The 12,263-nt window shown below is 37.8% G+C and overlaps 1 long non-coding RNA gene across 1 annotated transcript; it reads left to right on the top strand.

The window, feature by feature from the left end:
* The first annotated feature begins 610 nt into the window (after positions 1 to 610).
* Positions 611 to 966, top strand: LOC134311450 (uncharacterized). Its single transcript, XR_010011432.1, has 2 exons — positions 611 to 725; positions 828 to 966. It is a non-coding gene; the product is annotated as an uncharacterized LOC134311450 (long non-coding RNA).
* The last annotated feature ends 11,297 nt before the right edge of the window (positions 967 to 12,263 follow it).

The following is a 12,263-nucleotide window of genomic DNA, read 5'->3' as shown; positions in this document are numbered from 1 at the left end:
TGTTAGGGTGCCTGCGACGTCTGGTGAACGTAACACCAGTTCCCAGCGTTGCAGGCGTTACAGAACAAAGAACAGCATGGCCTCAAATAGGAGGCCAGCTGATTAGGGCGAATGACCTGCAGCTGCGAGCTCCCTATTTAAGGGGGCGTTGCTAGACTGCAGGTGTCGCACCTTTTGTCTTTGTTTGGTGGGTTATGCTGCACTGCACCAGCCTGTACCTTTATCAGGGCCAGTTCGGTTACCCCCGGCGCTAAAAGGGCGCAAGGGTGTGTAGATCGCAAGGTCGAGGTATTGAGGTTTTTATTTCTCTTTATAGGGAAAGACGGTGCGATCGGTGCAGCCCGCGAGCTGCGGTTTGTTTTTAGCGTTGCTAGGCGCCCGGCTAACGTGAGTAGCATCGGGCTTATGCTAGCTTATGCTACCTCAGCCCCTTAAGGCATTAAGCGGATTCTGGTTTCAGCTGTGCCAGTTTGGCTCAGCGGTTTGAACGCCGTGTTAGCATCGGCACAACTCCGGTTCGAATCCGCGCCTCACCTCTTTTCTCTCTTTTAGTTAGATCGGCTCCTTCCCAGAGCGTTGTTGGTGACACAGCCGATTATTTACGCTTTAAAAGGCGTTTACCTTATTCTGCGCGATTTCTTCGGACAGTGTCTGAGGTTTCGCTTTCCTTAAACGCTCCTTATAAGGCGTAGGCGCAGCGTCACTCTCAGCTACGGGATAGCGAGGTGAGATACGCATTCGCTTTGCGAGTGAGCGACCAGGGTTCGCGCCTCGCATAGGTAGATTGTTTCTTTTGTGTTTTGTACTGTTCTTTTTCTCTTTTTCAGTTGCCAGCAAGCCAGCGGCTCCGTTCGGGCTTTCCCGAATTGTTTTCTGTTTTGCCAGTTTCCGTTTTTTATTTTCATTATTATCATTTGTCTTGTAAAAATTATTATTTATTGTAAATAAATATAATTTTTCTCTGCATCCTTGGGTCCTAAAGCCTCTCTTTATAACAAATGGATGTTTATTAATAAATGAAATAAAGTTGAGCAGACAAAACATGAAATATCTTGGGTTCAAACTAACTGCAATCATATAAAATTCTAAGTAAATGTAAGGAACACTGCATTTTTATTTTATTTGCATTTTCCCAACTTATTCAGATTTGGGTTGTAATAGTATTGGATGTCTTAACTACAACCCCAATTCCAATGAAGTTGGGACGTTGTGTAAAACATAAATAAAAACAATACGATGATTTGCAAATCCTTTTCAACCCATATTCAATTGAATACACTACAAAGACAAGATATTTAATGTTCAAATGGATAAACTTTATTGTTTTTTTGCAAATATTCACTCATTTTGAATTTGATGCCTGCAACACGTTCCAAAGAAGTTGGGACGGGGGCATGTTTACCACTGTGTTACATCACCTTTCCTTTTAACAACACTCAATAAGCGTTTGGGAACTGAGGACACTAATTGTTGAAGCTTTGTAGGTGGAATTCTTTCCCATTCTTGCTTGATGTACAACTTCAGTTGCTCAACAGTCCGGGGTCTCCGTTGTCGTATTTTGCGCTTCATAATGCGCCACACATTTTCAATGGGAGACAGGTCTGGACTGCAGGCAGGCCAGTCTAGTACCCGCTCTCTTTTACTACAGCCACGCTGTTGTAACACGTGCAGAAGGTGGCTTGGCATTGTCTTGCTGAAATAAGCAGGGACGTCCCTGAAAAAGACGTTGCTTGGATGGCAGCATATGTTGCTCCAAAACCGGTATGTACCGTTCAGCATTAATGGTGCCTTCACAGATGTGCAAGTTACCCATGCCATGGGCACTAACACACCCCCATACCATCAGAGATGCTGGCTTTTGAACTTAGCGCTGATAACAATCCGGACAGTCCTTTTACTCTTTGGCCCGGAAGACACGACGTCCATGATTTCCAAAAACAATTTGAAATGTGGACTCGTCAGACCACAGGACACTTTTCCACTTTGCGTCGGTCCATCTCAGATGAGCTCGGGCCCAGAGAAGCCGGCGGTGTTTCTGGGTGTTGTTGATATATGGCTTTTGCTTTGCATGGTAGAGTTTTAACTTGCACTTGTAGATGGAGCGACGAACTGTGTTCACTGACAATGGTTTTCTGAAGTGTTCCTGAGCCCATGTGGTAATATCCGTTACAGAATGATGTCGGTTTTTAATGCAGTGCCGCCTGAGGGATTGAAGGTCACGGGCATTCAATTTTGGTTTTCGGCCTTGCCGCTTACTTGCACAGATTTCTCCAGATTCTCTGAATCTTTTGATGATATTATGGACTGTAGGTGATGAAATCCCTAAATTCCTTGCAATTGCACGTTAAGAAACGTTGTTCTTAAACTATTGGACTATTTGCTCACGTAGTTGTTCACAAAGTGGTGAACCTTGCTTGTGAACGATTTAGCCTTTCGGGGATGCTCCCTTTATACCCAATCATGACACTCACCTGTTTCCAATTAACCTGTTCACCTGTGGAATGTTCCAAACTGGTGTTTTTTGAGCATTCCTTAACTTTCCCAGTCTTTTGTTGCCCCTGTCCCAACTTCTTTGGAACGTGTTGCAGGCATCAAATTCAAAATAAGTGAATATTTGCAAAACACAATAAAGTTTATCTGTTTGAACATTAAATAGCTTGTCTTTGTAGTGTATTCAATTGAATATGGGTTGAAAAGGATTTGCAAATTATCGTATTCTGTTTTTATTTATGTTTTACACAACGTCCCAACTTCATTGGAATTGGGGTTGTACATACAGACACAAAATAATATTAGCCGTTTTATTTGGTTGTATTAAACTTTGGATAAACTTTGTTTATCCACAAATGACAATCAAGCATCATCCGAAAGCAGAGAGTCTATTGGATGGGGGCAGGTGAGCATTATTACTTAATAATTTACAATCGATACCCCCATAGAATCACATAAATAGAGAATGATTATTTATAAAGTAAAATGTTAATAGAACAATTTGTGTCTAGCAGAAAAAAACAGCTTGCATGGTTGAGTATTAAATTATGCAGAGTTGCTGCCTAAAGAAGGGTCTCAAACAGTGGTAAAAATTGTGGTATTTACGGATTATTATGCAATACTATCCCTGATTCAACCATCCCTTGTGCAGGCACCTCAACAATTTACTGATGCATGACAATACACTGCTTATTCCTACTTTCTAAAAATGCTGATCTCACACTGTATGTAAAATTTACATTGTCCAAACAATGAGGAACAAAAGAAAAAAAAAAAAAAGCAGTTTTTGAAGCAGTTTTTAATTATTCATGTTCTGTGTGAAAACCATGCACCTGGCAACTCTGCTGTAAGAAAATGAGTTGCCTCATTAAGGAAAAGTGTGTGACAATGAAAACAGCGGTAAGGCAATTATCTGATGGTTATAAATGTAATTAGGAATTAAACCCAGTAATGCAGTACATTGGATATTTTCAGACTATAATTTGTAGTGTAGGTTTGAATTCTACCGCCAGAGAACATGTCCGCCACATACACTTTATAAGGTACCTATCTGATACATTTATTTTATTTATTATTTATTTTGTTATCTATTAATTATTATGTAACTACAACTAACATACAGATACACTGTTTTAAAGATTGTTGGTATACAGTACAAACTGTAGCCCATTTACATGCATTAAAAAAAGTGTTTAGTGTTAAGTGCTTGGATATATACACTCATTTTTTTTGCAATTCCCCCCCAATTTTTCTCCCTAATCTAGTCGTATTCAATTACTCTGATTGCATTACGCTTCCTCTGTACCGATACTACCCTCAACTGCTAACTGAGGAGCGCCGCAACTAACACACACCCCTTCAGAAACGTGTGCAGTACAGTACAAACTGCATCTTTTTACCTGCACGAGGTGAGTTCATATGTGGATCAGCTTTGTGTATGGAGAGCCACACTCTGGTCAACACATTATTCCCCGACTTTTGCACAGGCACCATCAATAAGCCATCAGAGGTCGTAGCTGCATCAGTTATGAGGAACCCCTAGTCCGGCTTTCCCACCCTGTATGAACAACAGCCAATGGTTGTTCATGTAGCTGTTTAGCCCAGCCAGATGGCATAGCTGAGATTCAAAATGATGTGTTAATGCCAGAGACGATTAATGGCACCCTTTATTCAGTTTATAACAAAGGACAAAACCAAAGGACAAAACCTGCGATTCATTAGAAATTAGACTCACCTGTCCCTTGTCAGTTCTCACATGACGTTTATTAGCCTCTGATTGGTGGCTTTAGTCTCTGAATGGTTGCTTTGGTGCTTAAAAAGTCCTGTTTTACTCTCTGTTCCTTGTTCACAATGGCAAAGACAAGAGGGCTTTCTGAGCAGACCAAAAATCCCACCACAAACAGTCTAACGGGAACAAGACCTTGGAATCTCAGCTATGACAGTTTGAAATGCTGTCAAGAATTTTGCTACCAATGGAACAGCCAAGAACCTTCCAGAATGTGGTGGAAAGAGGAAAAATTAGTGAAAGATCAATGAGTCCTGATCTCAATCCAACTGAAAATATTTCAAGAGAGCTGAAAGAGACCTATTAAGTTCAAACAGTATTTAAAATAACATAACACTGCTGCACCTGATACATTCATACCAAAACAGCACACACTATCGTGTTATTAACATGTCTTATTTTAGTAGTGACACTGTCTTGTCAGAGGGGGTTTTATGGTCCCTATTAAGTGAAAAATGGGCTACAAAGGGAGTGAGAAGTATACAAATATAGCATATTGGGCAGAGTTAGTCTTTGTAGCTTATAAAACAATCAATAATGTATGTACCAGATAGGTGTACCAAAAATCTGTCTATTAGTTTTTTTAGTGGCCATACAACCAAACACAGCATGATATAGTCACATATGCAAAGTCAAATCGGCATCGACTAATAGCAAAGAAATTGTAGCATTGGTCTTTGTCATGCTCTCATTTATAGAAAACCTAATACTATTCGAAAATACTAACAATTTACAACCCCACATCAGAAAAAGTTGAGACAGCATGGAAAATGCTAATAATAAAAAAACACAAAGTTCCTTACATTTACTTTGACTTTTATTTGATTGCAGACAGGATGAACCTGAGATATTTCATGTTTTGTTTGGTCAACTTCATTTCATTTATTAATAAACATTCATTCCTGCATTTCAGGCCTGCAACACATTACAAACAAAGTTGGGACAGTAAAGCATTTACCACTTTGTAATGTTGCCGTTCCTTTTCACCACACTTAAAATACGTTTTGACACTGAGGATACCATGTGATTTAGTGTTTCAGCTTTTATTTTGTCCCCCTGCAAACACGTCTTAAAAAGTGCAACAGTACAGGGTCGTCTTTGTCACATTTTTCATTTTAAAATTCTCCACACATTCTCTATTGGGGACAGGTCAGGACTGCAGGCAGGCCAGTCCAGTACCCGTACCCTCTTCTTCCACAGCCATGCATTTGTAATGTGTGCAGCATGTGGTTTTGCATTGTCTTGTTGAAAAATGCATGAACGTCCCTGGAAAAGATGACGTCTTGAAGGCAGCATATGTTGCTCTAAGATCTTAATGTCCTTTTCTGCATTAATGCTGCCATCACAGAAGTGTAAATGACCTTTGCCAAAGGCACTGACACAGCCCCATACCATGACAGACCCTGACTTTTGGACTGGCGTCCATTTTTCTCCAAAAAAGACCTGGAATGCTGATTCATCTGACCACAATACATGTTTCCACTGTGTGATGGTCCATCCTAGATGCCTCAGAGCCCAGAGAAGTTGACACCGCTGCTGGACATGGTTAACATAAGGCTTCTTTTTTGCACAGTAAAGTTTTAAGTGGCATTTGTGCATGTAACTTCGTATTGTAGTGCTTGACAAAGCTTTGCCAAAGTAATCTCTTGCCCATGTGGTTATATCAGCTATTGTCAAGTGGCGGTTCTTGATGCAGTGCTGTCTGAGGGATCGAAGATCATGGGCCTTGGCCTTTATGCACTGAAATTCCTTCCGATTCCTTGAATCATTTAATGATATTATGCACTGTAGAGGGAGAAATATGCAAATCCCTTCCAATCTTTCTTTGAGGTACATTGTTTTTAAACATTTCAATAATTTTCTCATGCATTTGTTGACAAACTCTGATCATCTTTGCTCATCAAAGACTTGTACCAAACCATAATTACAATCACCTGTTGACATCACCTGTTTGGAATCACATCATTATTTAAATTGCCCCCATCCCAACTTTTTTTGGAATGTGTTGCAGGCCTGAACAAAGACAAAGACCAGACAAAACATGAAATATCTTGGGTTCAAACTATCTGCTATCAAATAAAAGTTAAAGTAAATGTAAGCAACACTGCATTTTCATTTTATATGCATTTTTCATACTGTCCCAACTTTTTCTGAATTGGGGTTTGTGTTTTAATTGCACTGTGCTGCCTATCAGTTTAATTTAATTTAATTTAATTCAAACACATCATTAAAGTTCTGTAGCAATATAATTCCACAACATTGTACTTCATATACTATTGCTATGTAATATAAGAAGTGCCCACATTTGCAGGTGTATCACAGCAAGCTAAGCCTCAAAATAGACTATTGTTTGCAAGTGTTGCTGATAGTACTGAAAATGTTTCTACGCTAACTTTTTAGTGAAAAGGTATGTGCATGCTCAGGCTCTCCCATCTGTTATGTGTGCCTGTGGCATTCATAATACAATGAATGCAAATGTGCTTGTAGCATTTGTACAGATTTGACAAGACCCAGATGGCAATGATTTCTAAAAGGCTGTTGAGGATAAAGTGGAAATGCTTGTCAGTAACTTTCCTTAATAACAACAACTGAGTTATAATCAAATGTCATTTAAACCAAAGCATGTTCTGAACGTCAGGTGTTATCCAGATCTTAAAAACTGTAACCAGGTAAAGGTATGTTACATACTGTATTAAGTTTTGTGGTTTAGGGACAATATATATTATTAATTAATGTTGTTATTATTTGTGTAGATGGGCACATGGGTGAAGTTGTGCATCTTGTTTCAGTGCATGCTTGCATTTTCTACTTTAGTTTGCCTTACCTTTCAAAAACTTAGTCAATAATCTGTGTACAATAAAGACGATGAAGGCATTTAAACACCTAACACTTTCTCTCAAAACACCTAACACTTTCTCTCAACCTTTTTTATACAGTGCTCATGCAAGGTTGAAAAGTACATAATGTTTCTAACATTTTTTGCTAACTAAAATACTTTCAGTTTACTTAGAAGTATGACATTGTGCATACATTAGGTAATTTTATATACATAATAATAAAAAAAAACTACATTATGAATTATTGATTCCATTCCCATGGTGCAACACAGTGTTGGCAGCATCATGCTATGGCGAGGTTCTCAGCAGTGGGGACAGATGATGATTTCACCTTTTAACATGAAAATTACTTCGTCATTATAGGTGTACATGAAGTGTAGATGAATTTATTAATTATATTAATTTAAAATTAAATCCACAACAGATTAAAGTGTGTAAAAAGTCAGGGGGTTTAAATGCTTTGTATTTATTTTTATATATAAAAAATCAAGTTAACACCTCTAAGCATCTTCATACCAAGCTCCAAAAAGTGTTTTTACCTTGCATATTAGCCTATCATGATTTAATTAATTTCAACAATCTAATTATCATTTAAAAAGCGGCTCACTGAGTGGGTGAAAATAGACCGTTTTAATTTTGCTAAAACATTTTAAGCATCTATCAAAAAATATTTATTTATAAAATATATTATAATATGATTTTTATACATAATAAATATAATAATAAATATAATTAAATTATGTAATTAAATATATAAAATATATATTATATAATCCATATATTTTGTTTATAGCAATGCATTTGTGGATATCAGGAAAATTATTATTTTATTTTTTATTGTTATTTTAATTTTTTTTGCTGTACCTACTATTTTTTCCACAGGTAGTATATACTGTATATATGAAAGTATAGACAGGCCAAAACAACATATACACACTTTTGTGCTGTTCTCAACTTTAAAGCTGTTCTGTTCTGTATTATGATGGAGAGTTATTATGGACACTATAACATGGTGGGTACTACCTCTGGGCTTTAAACCATCACACACTTAAATGCACACAGACATATGGGAAAGCATGTAACAGTTCACTCCACAATGGACAGCCATTGCCCCCACCCACCCAATCTCCTCCCTCTTTAGAAAAACTGACAGGATGACAGGGCCGGAGAGACAACTCACCCACACATCCACCCACCCATGGCTTTCAGACAGAGAGAAAAAGAGAGAAAGTTTAATAACTCAAGTAACCAAGTCAATTAAGACAGCACCCTCTTTGACCCCTCTGACTTTAATAAAATGTCTAGCACATAAAATCCAATAACCTGGGAACGAAACTGATGTGATTTTGATAGACATGTGAACTCACAGATGAATAGATTCCACTGTTGTTTTTACCAGTGCATGAGGATAGTGGAGAAGCAAATCAATGCTGTGATATATACTTTTATTTTACTAATCAATAGACAATACACTTCCTGTGGTAACAGTTTTTTTTTCTTATCCACTGTTGTGAACAATGAATTTGTCATTCCAGTGTTAATTTATATGCATTCACATGGCATTAACGTTATTACTGAAACTGCTTAGGGTGCAGAGTTGTTGTGATAAAAAATATCAACCACATAGACATACACATTACATTACATTATATGGTCAAAAGTATGTGGACACTTGCAGCCCTTGGATATCGGTGGTGTTTTTATATAACACGCAACAGCTGAAGCAAAGTGAGAAGAACTCTGTGTCACAGCCTGTGAAAATGAGGTTGCCATTCATCTAGAATATGCTAATGGATTCACTAGAAAAGACAATGTGAATGTGTTATAGTGTAAGGCATTGTGTACAATGTCTTATAGTGTGGGGCACTGTAAACTTTTAAATTCATAATACTATCACTGAGTGAAATGAAATAGTTTGAATCTTCATGACACCCCAGAATCAACAATTTGTCTGACTGTAGTTAGTCAGTAGCTAAATCAAATGATTTTTTACTTTTAATCCCAGGGTAAAACAGGTTTTTATAAAAATGCAGAAATATACTTTGATTGGTGCTGCCAAACATAATTATTCAGTAGACAGTCTCTTATAAATCCATGTAAATTTGGTATATTAAGAATGTATCTCTATCAGATAAAATTAATTGGGATGTTTTTATTTTGTGCAGAATATTTTTAGATTATATCATTCATACTGAATCATCGTGTACATGCAGTTTTGTAGGGCAGAAATGTCTCAAATCAGACAGTGTTGTTCTGTAATCTAGAGCAGTTTGTGACAAATAAGTGCCAAGTATCCAGTGTTCCACACCACATCCCACTGAACTTCTTAGTGTGAGTACATAATTTTACACCAAAAGTACACGATTTGACACATAATTTGACATTAGATAGATTTGTGAGGGACCCTGAGAATTCTGAAGTCTAATACCAAAAGCATAACAGATTTCACTGTTGTAAAAAATGAATTATTAAGTCAGAATAGTTTTATGATTTCAGATCTTACCTTCAAAAATAACAACAAAGAAGACATCAAAGGAACAGTAGGGTAAAATATTTCTGAGAATTTGGGCAAGAGGTTCTGGATACCTGTGCTTAATTCCCACCACTGGTTACTGGTTTTGCATGTTCTTCATATGTACTCTGAATTCCTTTAACCTTTTAAAAAACATGCAGATGGTGGATTGCTACAGGTTACCTCTACGTGTAGGAAAGTGAGTGTGTGTTGGATTGTGCAATGGATTGGCGCCTTGTCCAGAATATATCAGACCAAGTGGTAACTAAATATAAATAAATAAATGAAATAATGTTTGAAAACAACTGCATAATCCCTACTTTGGTGTCTTTAAAATTTAATTGCTATTTTAAATTTTTTATAGGAACATACATAATTTATTGACTATGGAATGAATGGATTTTATACATTACCATAATGGTCTTCTCAGTGAGCCAGTTCAAATAAAGTATGTAACAAAAGAGGATTCTGACAAGCCAGTTTTACTGGTCTGATATTGGCACCATTGCAATTATAATGCAAATGTAAATCTCTAAATATTAAAACTGAAGTTTCTATGAGTGACCAAAAATAGTTTGGTGCATACAGATACATCATAATATGAGATATTTTGCTGAAATAAAATGTAAATGCTTTGTATACATTGCATTTGGCATGTATGCATGTTTTAATGTGGAAGCAGTCTGTCATGTAAGCACAAGAAGACACTTCCACCTAAACAAACTCTGAAGACTTCTGGGATATCCAGCAGGTGCAGGGGAAGATGTTTAAAGTAGTTACAGACACAGGAGAACATGCACAACAAACTTCACAGAGAAACTGCCTGGACCGCTCCACCCGAAAATCAAACCCAAGATTTTCTTGCTGTGAGGCGACAGTGCTACTCACCGAGCCACCATGCTGCCCCAAACACTAACTGTGGGGAAAGCAGTGCTACCAATAGAACTATTGACTTTATCCATAGCTTCTGTTACAAGTGCTTAATAATCAAACCCTCAGTGAAACTTCCAAAAAGAAGAAGGATTGTTTGGTGCTTTGTATCATAACAAGAGGTGATAACATCTTTTGGATCACAGCACATCACAAAGATTTGCCATCTGAACTTCTGTAACCAGCCCAGCAAACTCTGAGTTGTGTATGCAACACTGCTAAAAACAGAGGTTGTTTAATACAGTGCATGACCAAGGCTGCAATGTGAAGGTGCAAGTAAACAAACTGTCTACAAAATAATCCAAATTAAATCCCTGAAAAATAAGGACTGAAAACAACCAGCAAGCTGAAGGGTCGTGTCTCAATCTACACACAATATCTTATAGAGCAGTATTTCTCTCTTTGATTATTTTTAGGGCACTGCCAGAGCCCTACAAAATGGTCTCCAGCGGGCTACTGGTTTGCATGTTTCTGAACAAATTGTCAGAAACAGACTCCATGAGGGTGGCATGAGAGCCCGACGTCCTCTAGTGGGACCTGTATTCACAGCTCAGCACCGTGCAGCTCGATTGACATTTGCTAGAGAACACTAGAATTGGCAGGTCCACCATTGGCACCAAGTTCTCTTCACAGATGAGAGCAGGTTCACACTGAGCACATGTGATAGACGTGAAAGAGTCTGGAGACGACGTGGTAAACATTATGCTGCCTGCAACATAATCCAGCATGGCCGGTTTAGTGGTGGGTCAGTGATGGTCTGGGGAGGCATGATAGCCAACGGTACCCTGAATTCCCCAATATTACACATTCACTCTGATGGACTTACAATTTGATTATTTTTCTTGAATTTAAATGGGATTTAATTCAGGAGATTGGCTAGGCAAAGCATTTTTAATCACTATGATCAAGTTTTCTCTGGTGTAATGCCCTAGAAACATTTGCAGAGAACAAGTCATGATGCTTTCAACTACACTTTGGGTATGGTGCTCTTGGGATCATAGAACCCTTCTTTAATTTAACATTTTTCATTTCACTTTCATGTTTTAACACCACTTTATCCTGGTCAGGGTTGCGGTGGGTCCAGCTTCTATGTTTTGTGGAGTGTAGGAATGTAGATTTTTAATAAAGTGTTTGAATATTGGATCTCCCGGCTCCTTTAACTACACCATAATTGTTACTTGTTGCATAAAATCTTTTCAGTGCAAAGTTTCTGGGTTGTATTTTGTTCCCTCTAAAATAAATTGGTCAGCAACAAACAAACATTTTTTAATTCAAAGCATTCATTAGCAAACATTGCTGTTTTGAAGCTGTATTCAGTCCCAAAGTGCTGCCAAATGTAGTAATTCAGTAAACTGCAGAAAACAAGAGGGTATCAGATAAGCTGGCTTGTATTTCTGACAGGTAAGACTATTTACTAGCACGCATGATGCCACATGGACCACTGAAACTACTGACCCAGACAGAACACAATATTCTGGAGACCTTTTTTTGAGATAATGCACACTGAACTGAGACGATTGGTGAGTATGGCAAGATAAGGTCACACTGTGGACATCAAAGTGCCTCCTTTAAAAAAAATTAACAATCATATTCATTGCACAAACATCGACAAGGCATTACCCTTTGCAGTAATTACATTCTGCTCATGTGAGATGATGTATACAAAGTTATTTCCTTCTTGTATAGTTTTTAAAGTCATGTTCAGAGT

Source organism: Trichomycterus rosablanca, chromosome 4, assembly GCF_030014385.1.
Source record: "Trichomycterus rosablanca isolate fTriRos1 chromosome 4, fTriRos1.hap1, whole genome shotgun sequence".
Lineage (NCBI taxonomy): Eukaryota > Metazoa > Chordata > Actinopteri > Siluriformes > Trichomycteridae > Trichomycterus > Trichomycterus rosablanca.
The sequence above is the reverse complement of the archived record's forward strand: the minus strand, read 5'-3'. Positions and strand labels throughout refer to the sequence as shown.